The sequence below is a fragment of the Corvus brachyrhynchos genome, unplaced genomic scaffold (genome assembly GCF_000691975.1).
Source record: "Corvus brachyrhynchos isolate BGI_N302 unplaced genomic scaffold, ASM69197v1 scaffold28, whole genome shotgun sequence".
Taxonomy (NCBI): Eukaryota; Metazoa; Chordata; class Aves; order Passeriformes; family Corvidae; genus Corvus; species Corvus brachyrhynchos.
In genome coordinates this window covers 8742290-8758336 of record NW_008246058.1, presented here as the reverse complement: position 1 = coordinate 8758336, position 16047 = coordinate 8742290, and the positions used below count along the sequence as shown (strand labels likewise).

General features: G+C 34.7%; 1 long non-coding RNA gene across 1 annotated transcript in view; it reads left to right on the top strand.

The window, feature by feature from the left end:
- LOC108449599 overlaps nt 1-15260 on the top strand; it is a 95913-nt gene extending 80653 nt beyond the window's left edge. The window contains exon 3 of the long non-coding RNA XR_001865826.1: nt 14105-15260. This is a non-coding gene — a long non-coding RNA (uncharacterized LOC108449599). The remainder of the gene's footprint in view (nt 1-14104) is intronic.
- Nucleotides 15261-16047: the final 787 nt, after the last annotated feature.

The window sequence follows — 16047 nt, the reverse complement described above, 5'->3', positions numbered from 1 at the left end:
ACTCTTATGGTGTACAGGTGGTTTGAAGTTTGAAAAGGGAGCAAGTTGGTGATTTTTAACTGGGGAATTTTTAACTGGGAAGGGTGCAACTCTCTTAATAAACTACTTTGAACAATTGAAAACACTGATAATGGAACTTGATTTTTGTACCTGGGCTGATGGGTTAATTTTAAGATTCAATTTAAAAATATTTAACTCAAAATTAATTAATTAAAGCACTTAATATGCAAAGACCAAGCACAAATAGGGATTTCATGTATGACATCCAGTACATACCAAAATCCTGAGGGAACCCACAAGCTAAGATTTGTTTCACTTTCTTTTATTTCTGATACTAATACTCAGGCAGTTTTAACTCTGAAGGAAGGTTTACAGTCTTCTTTAAAAGATTAGTGAGAAAATGAGCTGTCATGTCAGTTAATACTAGTTAATACCCTTTGGATTTTTCAAAGTCTACTAATCATCATTAAGTAAAAGTCACTTAAAACACTAATCAACATCATAACAAGCATCAGTTTTCAGATAAATCTGCTAGTCTTAGCCCTTCATCTAGTTGTGTACAGTTAGTATTTTCTTTTATCATGAACAGATAATTTCCAATACAAATACATCTCTAGCTTGATATGAAAATTTTGTAGATCCGAACAATATATACTAACTGATCTAAACCATGTATACTATACTTACTAATGTATCTGAACAATGCACACTAATTATATGTTAAGATCCAAACTCAAAAATCCCCAAATTGAAAACTTCTAGAGGATTTAAATTATGCTACTTCTGCAGGCTGGTCATGTCCCAAAGCTAAGCACATTATTCTTCCAAAGTTCTCTGTCAGAGCAGTCAGGACAATGTGGGTTGGAGATGCTCAGGTCTTAAAAAATGACAGGTTCTGGGGTGAATTAATAGACATTAGGAAATCACCCTATATCTCCACACTTCTTTCACCTACACAGTTTGCACACAGGAGACATAGTGGCTTAGAGTCAAGTAGGTAGCAGGAGGTCTGTGTCTACCGGTCATTGCCAATAAAAAATCATTGCTAAATGAAATATTGTTTCATCTTGGGAGCAGAGGAAGGACAATTCTCTGCAGTGGCACCTCTGACCATAATTCCATATGTTTTCTTATGTGAGATGGGAGTGTCAAATGAAGAAGAGATTATTTAAATTATTTTGTTATCATTACACAGGCTTAGATGCATGTGTTTGTCTCCTTGACATCTTGCAAATAACCATCTGCAGCACTAATGCTGGACACCTTAAGATTCTTTTTACGAAACTATGCACTAAGGAAAAAACTAGTATAAAGAATGGAGTTACTCAGTACAAAATACCAGTGGACTTGGAATTGTCATCTTTCTTATCCAGAGTAGCAAAAGCTCATTTAGTTCTACCCAATAAAGGACTTGGGACATATAAGATCATCTGACACTTTGATTAAAAATGTAATATACTATCCTATACTGAGTTAATACATATTCACAGCAAAACATGTGCCTACAGTAATTTTTTCATCTTCACTCAGATAGCCTGGGGCTGTAGAGCACCTTTTCTAAAGACATGCTATACAGTATCAGTTTAATGAGCTCTTTACTTATCACATTTTTATTCTTGAAACTTGAAATTCAACGAGTCAGTTTTTTCTCACACTGAATTACTATCTACTCATATATTCTGTGCTGCTGATTTAGAAATTATTATCATGCAGAAACTACCTTTGATTTAAAACTATGAAATGGTAACGTACCTGGTAAAATACATATAAAGTGAATTAAATTTTTATTTGGAAAACAGAAACCCTCTTGAAACATTTCAACTGCTAACAAATTTGTTTTAATCGTTTTCCTTTTTACTGATTTTTGCTTATTATTCTTTGCTGTTTTACACCCTATCTCAACATATATTTCTGACATACAGAAATCTTATACCGATTCCTCAAAAGCCTTTCATTGCAACAACCTTTTGAAATATTGGCTCCATTTGTGTCTCCATCAGACTCAGACTACTGCATCTGGAAATGCTGGAGTTGGAACAAATCACCTTTTTTAAAATACATTTTTCTTCGCTTGCTTCAACAGCAATGGAAAGGCTAATAGTGGGAAAGAGGTGTGATGGAGGAGAGTAGGGGACCTTTCTTCCTAGTATTGCTCTTGTGTGCTGGTTTTGTTTATTTATATTTTATATTTTGCATTTTATCTTTATCTTTTTTATGGTTTAGTTTTATTATCCCTAAAGAAAATGCATTCTATCTCAGGCTGAAAGTTTACAAGAGATCAATAAGAAAAGCAAGACAGGAGTTTGCATAATCATAGAGTTCTGGCAAGATGAGGGAACTTTATTCTTTACTTCTTCAAGCAGCCATTGGAAGTCAGAGATTGTGGTTTATAATCGGATGGAAAATTAGTAATAACAATTATCATTATTAATACTATTAATAATAGTGTTAATAATAACAAACAAAAAAACCAAAACCCAGAGATGCGAGTGAAAGGAGCAGGGTATTTTACTTAACTTCAAATGCTTCTAGATTGATCTCTTATTTCAGCACTAATCAATTCAAAATGTGTGTCTGATACTGTGAGAAAATTATATGCTTTGCCTTAACTGATAGGCAAGTTTTTTATGAAGTGTGCTTGGTAAAGTTTTTAATAAATTTAAACTTGATAAAACCCAACTTCCGTTGGAATAACCACAACCACTTCAAAATGAAACATACTTTTGACAGCACAGACCCTATTGATTAACACAATCATCAGAAATAATGAAAACTCATCTTCCAGACTGTTACTAAAGACGAAGAGAGGAGAGCTTAAAACCTTTACCTATGGTGAACCCTTTTCTGTGATTTAGCTTGAGTTGTTTGTTTCTTTTGAAATGTCTTAAAGCTCAAGTCAAGAGCACAAGAACATACTGGTATGAGCTGAAGAGAAGGCAGCCCATGGCTGGTTACAAATAATTGTTCCTGGGGTAGGAAACTGTTTAAAACCCTTAGTGAGGAACTGCTCAGTTATTTTAATTCTCCTTTTTAGCTACCTCTTTTACTGTTGCTGTTACTGGGTTTTTTATGCTTGAATTACTCAGCTTATAATAAACTATCCTTTGTTTTTCTTGTTTGGCCAAACAATTTACCTGATACCATATAAAAATTCGTTCCACATGGAAGCAGTTGGAAAAAAGACAGACAGGCATGTATCACTATATAGTCAGATCATTAATTTGAACTTCATGATGTTCTAACTATATCTCTTACACTACCCTTAAACCGCTATAGAAATTATATTACCCTTGGCTCCTAGAGAAGAGACTAGATGATCATGGGAATTTAGGCATAGAAATCCATAAAGATCAGATAGTAGGACTATTCCTCACTGTAACAGACAGTTGTGGAGCAGCTGTAGCCAGTATCCTTACAAATTAAGTATTTAGGGACTTATTCTAAGTTGTGACTTCAAGCAAGACTGCTTTATATTTTTATGAGAAAGTGTTTTAATTTACATTCATGTAAGTGGTGCTCTTTTATTGTGCATTTTACTGCCATTTCAGTAACTTTGGGCCTTAAAATATGTTAGAATGTTAAACTAAATGCTCAAAAATAGATGTATGGAATATGCTGTTAAGGTGCATGTTTTGAGAGGCAGTCTTAGAGTGTCAAGTTCCCTGCAAAAGTTATTGTTAAAAATACAATAAAAATAGATTCATAGAAGACTTGCATTTTTTTCCTTATCATATTTATGGTGGAAACACTGAACATTTCAAATTCTATGAAAGGGGAATGCATCTAGCTATATGATACCTGGCTAAACTGAATGTTTGTTTCTGAAACTATAGTTCCCTTTTACTCTCCTCATTATTAAAATGTAATTTGAGAAGTGCACAAATGCTAGAAAGTTATGGCTGATGACCGTGGATGAAATATGAATTCAAAATTTTTGTTGGACATTTAAATAAGGTATTTTATATAATGAATTTATAGTGGTGGTATTTTTAGTTAATCATAAATTTGATGATAATGAGCATAAATCCTGTGAGAATTTTAAAAGGGTGCTTTTGTTATGCTTCTGAATAATTGCAGCATTAATATTTTATTTAGAGCTATTTGAAGTTCACTCTTGTCATTGCTAGCAATTATTAAAGATTTTCAACTATATAATTGAAGTGAAATACTAACTCATCAGTAACTATAAAGATAGTCTCAGCATGAAAACAGCTTGTGTGGCATTTCATGATTTACTTAATAGTACCGTTATACCAGCATAGCATTGTAAATTATGTTCTCAATGTTCTTATTAGCATTTGAAATCACTTCTGTTTATCATTGCTGAATTTTTCTGATACTTTTCTTTTTTGTAATGACAGCATAAAGCTATTGCAATTTTTCTTTTTATATATTATAAACTTTTCTTTAAACATTTGTTTAGATTTAATTCTTCAGTGCATTTCTATGTCAGGGTAAGGTACACTTATTTCTAAAAATTCAGAACCAATCCATAAGCATACAGAATACTTTTAGGAGATTTATAGGGATGTTGGGGTTTCGTAGTTTTGTGTTGGTTTGGCTTTTTTTTCTTCTGTGTGTGTTTTTAATAAATTGTAACAATGCTGAATTTCAAAGTTGCAATTTGACATTTGAAAGAAGGGGTTTCTCCCTGTTATCTCTCCCTCCTGTCTCTCTTTTTAAGATAAAAATCTTAACTGTGGATGGGAAAAGTTGAACTTATTTGTTTTCAGATAGTTCCTGATAGAAAATCACAAATAAATTGGCCATGATGTCATGCAGACTAAGCAGCCTCTGCCCTGGAAATGAGCAGTATCATTTCTTCATTCAGAGAATGAAAATTTTGCACAAGAAAAGGTGGAAGGAGTTTTGTCTCCTCTGCACTGTTAATCTGTTAGAATGGGAATCAGATTTCTGAGATGGGCTGAGCTGGGTGCAGGCAGTGTATCAAGGTGGAAGACTGTCAGAAATCCTGAGTCAAGGCAGACTGGAGAAGCACACGCTGAGCTACCCAAGGCTGAACAAAAATAATGATCTGAAGGGATTGCTGTTACTGACAGAGAACCTGATGGAAATCCACAGTACTCTCTTAACTGAATGAAAAAAAAATCATGAACAAGTTTTTTTTCTTTCCTCAGTCAGTTCTTTTTATATTTTAATCTCTCTGCCTCTGTTCACCATCTATGGAATTAGGATAGTAATTTGTAATGATGTATAATTACACTTATTAAATTTATGAATTAATTTATCATTATTTCTTTAACAATGAACACTGTAGACTTCAAACATATACCTTGGTACTGCAAGATTTACCAGAATTATTTGGAACAAGTTGAACTTATATGCTCTTCTATGCTCACAATTTTTCTGCATACCCAGTAACTCAGAAGTAGTGGATAGAGGAAGGTCTAATTCTTTTAATATCATTCTATTGAATTCAGTACTTTAGAAGATGTGGCTTTGATCCCTTAGTGCTTTCTGGTCAGGGAGATCTCTGCAGCAACAGCAACTGCCTACCTAGAATAGGTAGAACTATAGAATAACATATAAAATAAGCTCTAGAATAATACATCAGATGATTGAAACCTGTTGAACAGCACACTGAACGTTACACTGAAGAGCAGAAGCTCTGAAAATGATTTAGATGACAAGATGGACAATAAAGAAACCATAAGGACTCTGTTTAATGCTATAACAGAGTGATAATTTATATCTTGTTTAGTTGAATCAATACGAGAATAGTGAGAGGCTTGATAAATGTGAAGACTAATATTAAGGTTTTTAGTTTTAATATCTCCAGCAAAAATGCTGAAGATTTGAGATTTGAGGACAGCAAAAGTGATGGTGCAATAACTAATAAATACGGTTCTACTGGTTGGTACATATAAACATGGTATAGCTAATAAATAAAAGTTCAAGACAAGAACTGGAAAAATGCCCTTAAGATAACATTGCTATGTTTAATTTATTAAAAAGATCATATTACAGTATAAACCAGTTTATATCCTGGGTATGATGACCTCTGATCAGTTTGGGTCAGCTGTCCTTGCTATGCTTGGTCCTCCTTGGTTTCTTGTGCAGCTCCTCACTGGCAGAGTGTGCAACACTGAAAAGTCCTCAGAGTAAGCACTGCTTAATAACAATCAGAACTTCAGTGTGTTTGTCAATATTATTCTCATTCTAAATCCAAAAACAAAGCACAGTACCAGCTACTCAGAAGAAAAACCAACTCTACCCCAGCTGAAAACAGACAGTATACAATATTGACTTACCTGAAAAAATGACCTTGGAATTGTTGCACTAAGGTGTCCATTTCTTAATAATGTCACAATAAGATGAAACATTTTCTGAAGCTTAAGCTTTACTCTAACACAGTTTGTAACAGTAATATAAGATTATTAAAGTAAGTTATTGTAAGTTGTGTTATTCAGGAAGTCAAACTGGATTTTATAAAGTTCTTTATACTGTGTAAACTAACTTATGAGTAAAGTGATGTGAATTTCAACTGAGTCTATATTTTGTATTATATCTTTCCTAGAATAGTGGTTCATAGTAACACTAGCTTTTAAGACATAGGACTTACTTTTATTTCTTCTTCCTATTGGAAAATGCTTGAAGAGTTTTCTGTTCTGATTAGAAATATTTCATCTTATACTTGAAAATATTATTTTTGTGGTTTCAGAAGGATCCCAACATTTGCATATAAGATATATTTATATAGAAAGTAGAAAGTTCCTTGATTTTACTAGTTATCCTAAGTCAAGGCACAGAGTATAAGGCAAGCAGATGCATCTGTTTATCCCATATCCTGTGTATCTTCTTGCCTTATCTTTTGTTCAGTAGTATGGGTATGGAACCCATGATCATGTATTTCAGTGAGACTACATTTATGAAACCATCTTATACATTTTGAAGTTACCAAAACACAGGTATTTCACCCGTTCTTGTGGTTTTTCTTTAGAGAAGTTCAACATTCTTTTAAAAAAACCAACAAAATCCCCAAAAAACCCAGGAAAACCCCCACAAAACCAACAAAGAAATCAACTTTAGACTTCACTTGTTTTTGAGTTTTTCAGTTAAGCTGGGGACACTATGTTTTTTTCAACACAACTTTTTCTGTTGAGTTCTACAGGAAGCTGTCTTATTTCTCACAAGATGTTTGAAACCATGCTATTTCTTTTGAGGAATTTTTTGTTTATTCCTTAACAACTTTTATTTCTGTCATTAAAAATGTGTGCACTAAACTCGATTCACAAATCTCTTAACTTTTATTTTTCTTAGTACTCTATTTATTCTTCTAAAGATCAGTCTACTTTTCTGCAGTGCTGCACAGGATATCACATCACCCCTAGAGCCTGTTATAGTGACAACTTTTCATGATACTGTTGCCTAATCTACAGTTATGATTTCCATATGTTATTCTTAGAGTATTTTATTTTGTTCTTTATTCTTTGAACAAGGTGAGTTCATGTTTCAATACAAAATTTGCTATATGTTTACTCTGTTCTCATGAGTAATTATGATTCTGTCAATCTTTGAGCCATCTGGAAATGTAATCAACATTGAACTGATACTTCAAGAGCACAGATTAAAGTGCTAACAGGTTTGGTTGTAGTATCAATCACTTTGGACTTTCCCTAGAAAGAGTTATTCAAACATGATTCCCCTCTGAGAATTATGCTTTTAAATGTATCAGTCCAATAAGGCTTATTTCAAGTAATGTCTTCTGGTATTTACAGAATCCCAGAATGGATGGTATTTGAAAACACTTTCGGAGACTGTATAGTCCAAACTCTCCTGCTTAAAAGTGGGGCAACTAGAGCACCTTACTCAGTGTCAAGAATGACAGCACTCTTGATGTTAATTAAAAATTAACACCTGTTTTATTAAAAGAATAATTTAAAAAAATAATTAAAGTTAAAGTAATCCAGTCTGGGAAAATCCACAAGTAAAAATCCCAAGTAAAAATCCTAAAACCTGGGTCCGCAGTGATTAGAGACCTTTAGGCCTAACTGGCACAAGGCCCCAGTGCAGGAAGCCTGCAACACTGGGTTAACTTTGGCTACTCCAAAGTTAGATAATTAAAATGGTCCCTCTGGGGGATAGAGGCCTGAGTCACCAGCATTCGGTTTCACCCACAGCTAATCCCAGGCAAATGCGAGCTCCGCGCCTGTGCACTGATTTTATAATGTCCATGCTCCGCCCAGGTCCACCCACAGTCCAGCCCCATGGTCTGGTGCGATTGGTGGAGTCTTGAAGCGAGGTCATTTGAACCAGCCAATGGGATAGCTTCTTGTCTCGGGTGCTTGAAAGGCGGGAAAATGTCCTCATTGACATTCATGTTGCCATGGAGATGAGCTGCAGGTTAAGGGACAGGAGACTAAAAATAGCTCTTGACAGCTAGAAGTCTGCTTCTTGGAGCTGGGCTTAGAAACTTGTGGAACTTAAGGACAACTAACAAAAGCATTAAGCTGCACTACAAATACTTCAGGGAACTTTTAAAACAGAACAATCAACAGTCATTTTAAGGAACTTTTAAAACTGAACCATAAACACTTTAAGAATCTTTTAAAATATACTCATTAACTTGGATAACTTGGGTATATGCAGGAAACAAGATATTTAGAAGTTTAAGGCTTAAGGAAGGGATTAAACTTGGGAATATTTTATCAACAGGGATTTTTAACTAGGAACTGTGTGATTAAATGGTTCTGAGAATTTAACTTTATATCTTTAACTACTTTGATGGGCATTTAAAGTATGTAAATACTAATTTGGTAATTAAAACACTTAATATGCAAAATGCAAAACTAGGACATTTAACATCTTATGCAAAATCAGGGCACTTAACATACGAAGGCCAATTTGGTGGATTTAATATATAACACTCAGGGCCATGTATAATCAGGTTTTGAACATCACCAAGTTGAGAGGAGACTCGATAACTTGCACAACCTCTTGTCAACCTCTTCCAAGGTTTTATTATCACAACTTCTTCTTTTGTCCAATGCCTTGATCATCTTCACAACCCTACTTTTCTTAAAAAATAATAGGTTTTTGAAATCAAAATGTCAAAATTGTGACATTGAATTGTGAGCTGACCAATGTTCCAATCGTGTCTTTGCCAGAAAAAAGGAGCCAAGTTTTAGAAGAAATATTATCTAGAAAGCCATTCTAATTATTATTCTTTTTTTTAATACCTTATTTGATTCTATATCAGGATTTCTATTAATATACTGGAAATAAAGTATTAAGCTAATTAGTTTTAGAATTACTTGAATCATCTTATCTGTCCTTTCTGAATACTTGCATAATTTTAATTTCTTTTGAATTTTTCATTTAGTCCCAGGTTACTCATCTTTGCATTCACCCTCTGAATGCCTCCTTTTTGTCTTTAAATAGATGCTACTTGTTCATCCACGTAGGCTTGGTATTTTTGACTGATTTCTTCCTCGTTGTGATGGACTGCTCTTGAACCCTCTTCACTTTAGGACCTTATTCCCTGGGACTATGCTAAAAAGGTCCTTGAAGTGACCAAAGCCTGCTTTCCTGAAGTCCAACACTGTGATCTTGCTTTTTGCTGTGCTTCCTCCTCTCAGGATCCTTAATTCCATCATCCCATGGTCACTGCAGCCAAGTCTGCCTTCCACCTTTATGTGCCCAGTAAGTGTCTTCTTGTCTGTGAGTACAAGGTCCAGCAAAATACTTCTCTTTTGGCTCCTTTCTCATCTGAGTCAAGAAGTTGTCATCAAAGTTCTCCAGGTACCTCATGGAGGCTTGCTTGTGCCCTGCTGTGTTTTCCCTCCAGCAGGTTTCAGGTTGGCTGAAGTCCCCCATGAGGGCCAAGGCCTGTGAGTGTGAGGCTGTTGCCAACTCTCTGCGAAGGGCCTGCTCCGCTTGATATTCCTGGGCGGGTGATCCATAGGAGACACCCACAAACTCACCCAGACCAATCTTGTCTATCCTCACCCATAACATATGGAAAGAGGATGGAGTTTGGAGCTCTGGCGGTATCATTACATTCTGGATTGAGAAATGGTTGCATCTTTCATAAAAATCAAACAAAGAATGAAGAGCAATTAGAGATCTCTGGGGAAAAGAGCTTTTATATTTTTGCATATGAAAACTGTTCCTTCCTGTAGAAAATTAATCATTTCCATGAATATAATGCTTTAAAAAGTGCTAATTCTGTCCAAAGCAGCAAATTACTAATATTAGTCTAAAGAAGTAGTCATTCTATGTGTTATTTTAGGAATATCAAAGGCATGATTTGTGTAAGTAAACATAAGATGCTTCTAATTAGCTACATTAAAAAATCAATACTTTAATGCTGTTAATAAATTTCCCTAATTAATATGTAGAATAATTATTGATAAGGCAGGATGACATATAACTACAGATAATATTTCCTCTTTTTCTTGTATTTACTTTTTCCACAAAGGGAGTTCATAATACACTTACATGGAAACTGATATGGATCAAACCTCATCTGACAGATTTCAGTGAATTATACCACTGATAGCTGTTCAAACATGTTCAAATATTATATAAAGGTAATAGAGGTTAAAACAGACATTAAAATATTTTACATGTAATTGATTTTTGAGGTTATATTGAATGTAATATATATATATCATATCGTTTGGAGTAACAGATTTTAGTACTGAAATAAAATAAAATTAGAGTATAGAACAGCTAACAGCAGACTAATTTTAAATATAGAATTATGATTTTGTCCTTATTTAATATTCACCATCATGTATCAAGATAATTCAATAATTAAGATTCTCCAAATAAATTAATAGCTACAGATATTTATACATATAGTCATGATACTCTGCTAATTTCAACAGAAGTCGTAACTACTTATTTAAAAGATCTCCATTTAAGTATTTTGCATAAGCCCAGCCATATATTGTGAAACAGTAAGAACCCATACATTCAACCCGGAGACAACCCCACATGAAATGAAAATACTTTTATTTCTGGATTTATAAAACCCAAACATTATTGAACAAATTAAAAAAATGTATATCAGCTTTTCAAAAATAATTTGCTTAATATATAAAGTTCCTTATTTTTTAAGTTTGCTATTATTTCATTAACATCCACTAAACATCTTTGAACAATCCTTTGTATTTAACATTTAAAGTTAATTGCCATTCTGTACTAAAATTAAGATGCAGAATCAATTATACTGTATCATCTGATGACTGAATGAACTTAAGAATCAAGCTGTTATGAATAAATTTTTTTTTTCACACTGTCTCTAGTAACCCTGCAATCAAGGTCTTGATGATCATGAACACAGTTGGAGTAAATTAATTGCTTCCAAAAGCAGACTGAATATATCTTTAATTTTTCATCGGCTATGATTTATATGGAAAATCATTCTATAACTTAGGGTCTGAAATATTCTGAAATTTCTTCTCAAGGAGACGATGCTATCTGTAGCTAAATCAGCCATCACACTGTTGAGCTATAGAGTACTGTGAACTGTCTTGTACTGCATAGTTAATAGTATAGGACACAACTTCAAAGGACTTTTCTTTCTCTGTCAGGCCTGATGCTGTGACCACTTCTCTGGGGACCCTGTTCCAGTGACCAATCACCTTTTGGGTGAAGAACTTTTCTTTAATGTCCAACCTAAACCTTCCCTGACACAACTTCAGGCCATTCCCTTGGATCTTGTCATGGATCACCACAGAGAGATCAGTGTCTTCCCCTCCTCTTCCCCTCACAAGGAAGTTGTAGACTGCAATGAGGTCTCTTCTCAGTCTCCTCCAGGCTGAACAGACCAGATGACCTCAGCCGCTCCTCATACAGCTTCCCCTAAAGGCCCTTCACCATCTTTGTGGCCCTCCCTTGGACATTCTCTAATAGTTTACACTAGTGACAGGTCACCTTTCTTATATTGTGGTGACCAAAACTGCCCCCAGCACCCGAGGTGAGGCTGCCCCAGTGCAGAGCAGAGCAGGACAATCCTCTCCCTTGCCTGGCTTGCAATGCTGTGCCTGATGTCCCCCAGGACACGGTTGGCCCCCCTGGCTGCCACGGCACTGCTGACTCCTGTTCAACTTGCCACTGACCAGGACCCCCAGGTCCCTTTCCACAGCACTGTTTTCCAGCATCTCATTCCTGAGTCTGTACATCCAGGGTTGCCCCATTCCAGGTACAGAATCTGGCACTTTCCCTATTGAACTTCACATTGTTTGGGATTTTCCAGGCCTCTGATTTGTCAAGATCTCTCTGCAGGGCTTCTGTGGCTTCAAGAGAATCAACAGCTTCTTCCAGTTTTGTATCATCAGTGAACTTGCTCAGTATCCCTTTCAGTCCTGTGTCCAAGTCATTTGTGAAAATGTTGAAGAGCACAGGACCTAAGATAGAGTCCTGTGAAACCCCACTCGTTAAAAGTTGATACCATATACTGAATGTTCATCACCTTGGAAGAAAACCTGTTTCCACTATATTACAATATGCAGTATAACTTTCCCTTCTAGTTACAAACTTATATTCAGATATCAGCAATGAGAGATTCTAGCACCCGCATTCTTTTCATTTATCTGGTGCTGTGGTTCCCACCAGTGCTCTCATTCCTTTCTTAGATGACATGGAGTGGTCTTAACCTTTCTTTGAGGTCCCATGGCTGTTCTTGAATTAGCACAGATTCATTATTTTCCAGAAAACCTCTGCAAACATAATTTATTTCACTTCTGAGTATACTTCACTATTTACTCTTCTACTGGATATTTTGCCTGAAATGCTCACACAAGAAGAATCCTCATATCCTGTGAAGCAAGAGAAACCAGATTGTTGCTTTCATGACAAAAAACCCCTCAAGGAACAAGGAGGCAAAAATGTGTGTGACAATAAGAAATGGCACTAGCAAAACAAGAATCAACTTGGACAGGTAACATGTTATTTCTATTCTGGTAAGTAGGTACTTAGACCTGTCAAATGTTAGCTTTGTGGCTTAGTGGCTGCTGTAATAGATAATGGCTTAGTGTCTCTATAATCAGAAAGGTGTTTTTACTAATGCAAATAGATGGAAAGAAGAGCTTGGTAAATAGATAGGAAGTTAAGAAGTTAATCTAGCCTGCCCAAAAATTGAGGTTTCTCTGATAAAAAAAATTAAAAATAAAAGGTATGCTTTTTCAGGAAGATTAAAGTAGTTTTAGAAAATCTTTTAGCATATTATAAACATTATTTATAAATGAGCTATTTATGACTCTCTATGTTAGTTGAGTAATTACTGCTGAAATGTAGATTTTGTTGTTTTGTTCTAAACTAAATGAAAGAGATTAGAAGCCTGATAGTTGATCTGAAGTCTGTTGGGAAGTTGGAGTAATGGGTGTAATTGTGTGGGTTTTCTCCCTTTCTTTTAATAAGGTGTGCAGATAGAAAATAATCCAGACTAGTACTAATATTTCTGATTAAGAGTACGCCTAGCTTACCCATTAAGAAATAACTTTAAAAATTTCTACTAACCACTCTATGGGGGAAGAAGAATTTCATTTTTTATTTATCAAAATAAAAAAATGAAAGAAGGAAGTCCCTTGTCCTAACATCCTGGCTTATACAAGATGTGGTATAAGTATTGTGACCACTTGTATTGAAAGTCATTCAACTGAGCTGTCAAGTTAATTCTAGCAGTTCAGAATCTGGTTTTATAGTAGTATTTCACCTGGGTGAGCCATTCTAGATGAGTATTAGACAATATAAGCAAGAAAAATATTCTTGAGGGAGACTAAAATTTAAATACCATAAGTGTAAATAAGCAAAAGTTTAGACAGATAATGGTATAGGATGGAACCAGTAGAAAATATGTGTATATAAAAAATATATGTGTAATACTATATATATGTATATATGTAATATATGTGTAATATGTATATATACTGTATGTTCATTTGTACAAAAAGAGACAAATAAAATGCATATTACTTACTATCTTTACCAAAAGGTAAAAATATTTTAGTTTAGTACAAAAAAAGAATTATTAAGTGCATAGGAAAATGCCATTCAATCTTTGATAGAAATGGGGAGAAATATGTATTTTTCATTTAAAACAGTAAATGAAGAAAACTGTTTCCATCTTTTTCAGACAGCGTCTTGACAGCTGTTGAGCAACATAGGTACCTGTAACCTATGAGCCAGAGGCATCCCCTCAAGATGATGACATCAAGCTGAGTCACTTCTCTGGTATAGACAGGAGAAAAAATAATAACCAAAAAACCAAAAAAAACCAGAATCTTAAAAGAGCTAGTGACCAATAATAATACAGTCTTCTAGGTGTGCTATTTATTATCAGCATTATATACATTTCCACCTGATTTTGAATGGAGGGAGAGAATATAGCTTCCTGTAAACAAGAAATGAAAATTTTGTTTCATCCATCTGCCCTGGATTTACTTTCCTTGTAATATGTTTCTAACATGCATATGCAGTTCTGAAACCAATTATTGAGATTATCTCAAGTGATCTTTTTGCAATTCGTTACACTACAGAGGGTTAGAGCTTGTGGAGATTGTTTGGCATTTGAAATGGTCTTTTAGTAACTCCTTAAGAGGTGTCAATACAGACAATATTTTACTACCGGTATGGAGTTTAAAGAAAATGTCATTACTAGAACACCAAGTTCAATGCTAATATATGTCAGGAAAAATTCATAACTAGAGATTATCTTCTGTATAAAAAGTGTTTTATTTCAGTCCAATTTAGGATTGAAAATGTGGCTTCTTTCTTGGACAGATTGATTTAAACTAACATAAAATACACAAAGATAGGATCCTTACTTTATTTGTAATCCAAATCTGGTTAACCAGATGTCAGAAGAAAAATTGTGTGATGACTTCATAAACTATTCACACCAAAAGCAATCTTTGGAAATAGAGGTTGCCATTTTGTAACTAATAATTTGAAATTACTTGCTAGACTCTGGAAAATGTTACAAATGTAGAGAATAGCATCAAAATGAAAGTTGGTTTTCTCCTTTTTCTTTCCTGGTTTTGTGGGAATATGGGTCAGTGCATATGTTTTGCTGTAGAGCAGTATATTGTTACTCATTTTATGAGTTTGAAGCATTTCATTGCATCAAAATCTTGTATTCATTACCTACAGAGATGCTATCTACTGTTAATCATTCATGTTATAGCAAACAGGAAGAGCGAAGTCTATCACCCATCCATCTAGGCTTCATTTATTGGAGGTTGGATTAGATGACCTTTAAAGGTCCCTTCCAATGAAACCATACTACGTATTACCGCAGGCCTGAGGTCTACGGTATATCACCGTGTCCCACAGCCATAGGGAGGAAGAGAAGAGAGGATCCAACAGGCAGGAATTGTGCAGCAAGATTGATTTATTTAATTATTTTACAAACTCTTTTATAGACTTTTTTCTTCATAGTCTAATTGGGCAAAGGATCAGCCACCCCTTGGGGGTGATTGGCTAAAATCCTAAAACATCCATTATCAAAATATTTTTCTACTATACCATAAACAAGACTTTTCAAGGTTGCAGGTGGCTTGGTTGTTTACATTCCCTGCTACCTCTTCTGTGAGAGAGAAAAGTCTCTCACAGACTTAGAAAAATAACAAGAAAATCCTCACTAACAGCATTTTTGTACCTACAACTATGATTTAGTTTTATCACATTTTTTTATGGAAACTCTCTTCAATTAATGTAGAGATGCTATACACAGTACATTTTTCAGAATAATCGATGTTCTGTGGGTGTGTAGATGATTTTTTCTAAAGGCATTATTTACTCCTGAAGAGCAGAAAACTTAGTAAATTCACAGATGAACTTTTAACATACAGCAGCTACTGGGGGGAAGAACACTCCAAAATGTATGTTATGTACAAAAGGTCGGAGTCTAACTTATCCCCAAAGTGACATGTAATGAAAAATTACCATTGGTGACTACATTGAGGAAGACAAAAAGGTTAGCCATCACAAATGCTGTGTTTAATACAGAAATATAGCCTATTCTTTCCTTCTTCCTTCTTAAATGTGATCTGGTTTGCATTAATGAACACGGGATTT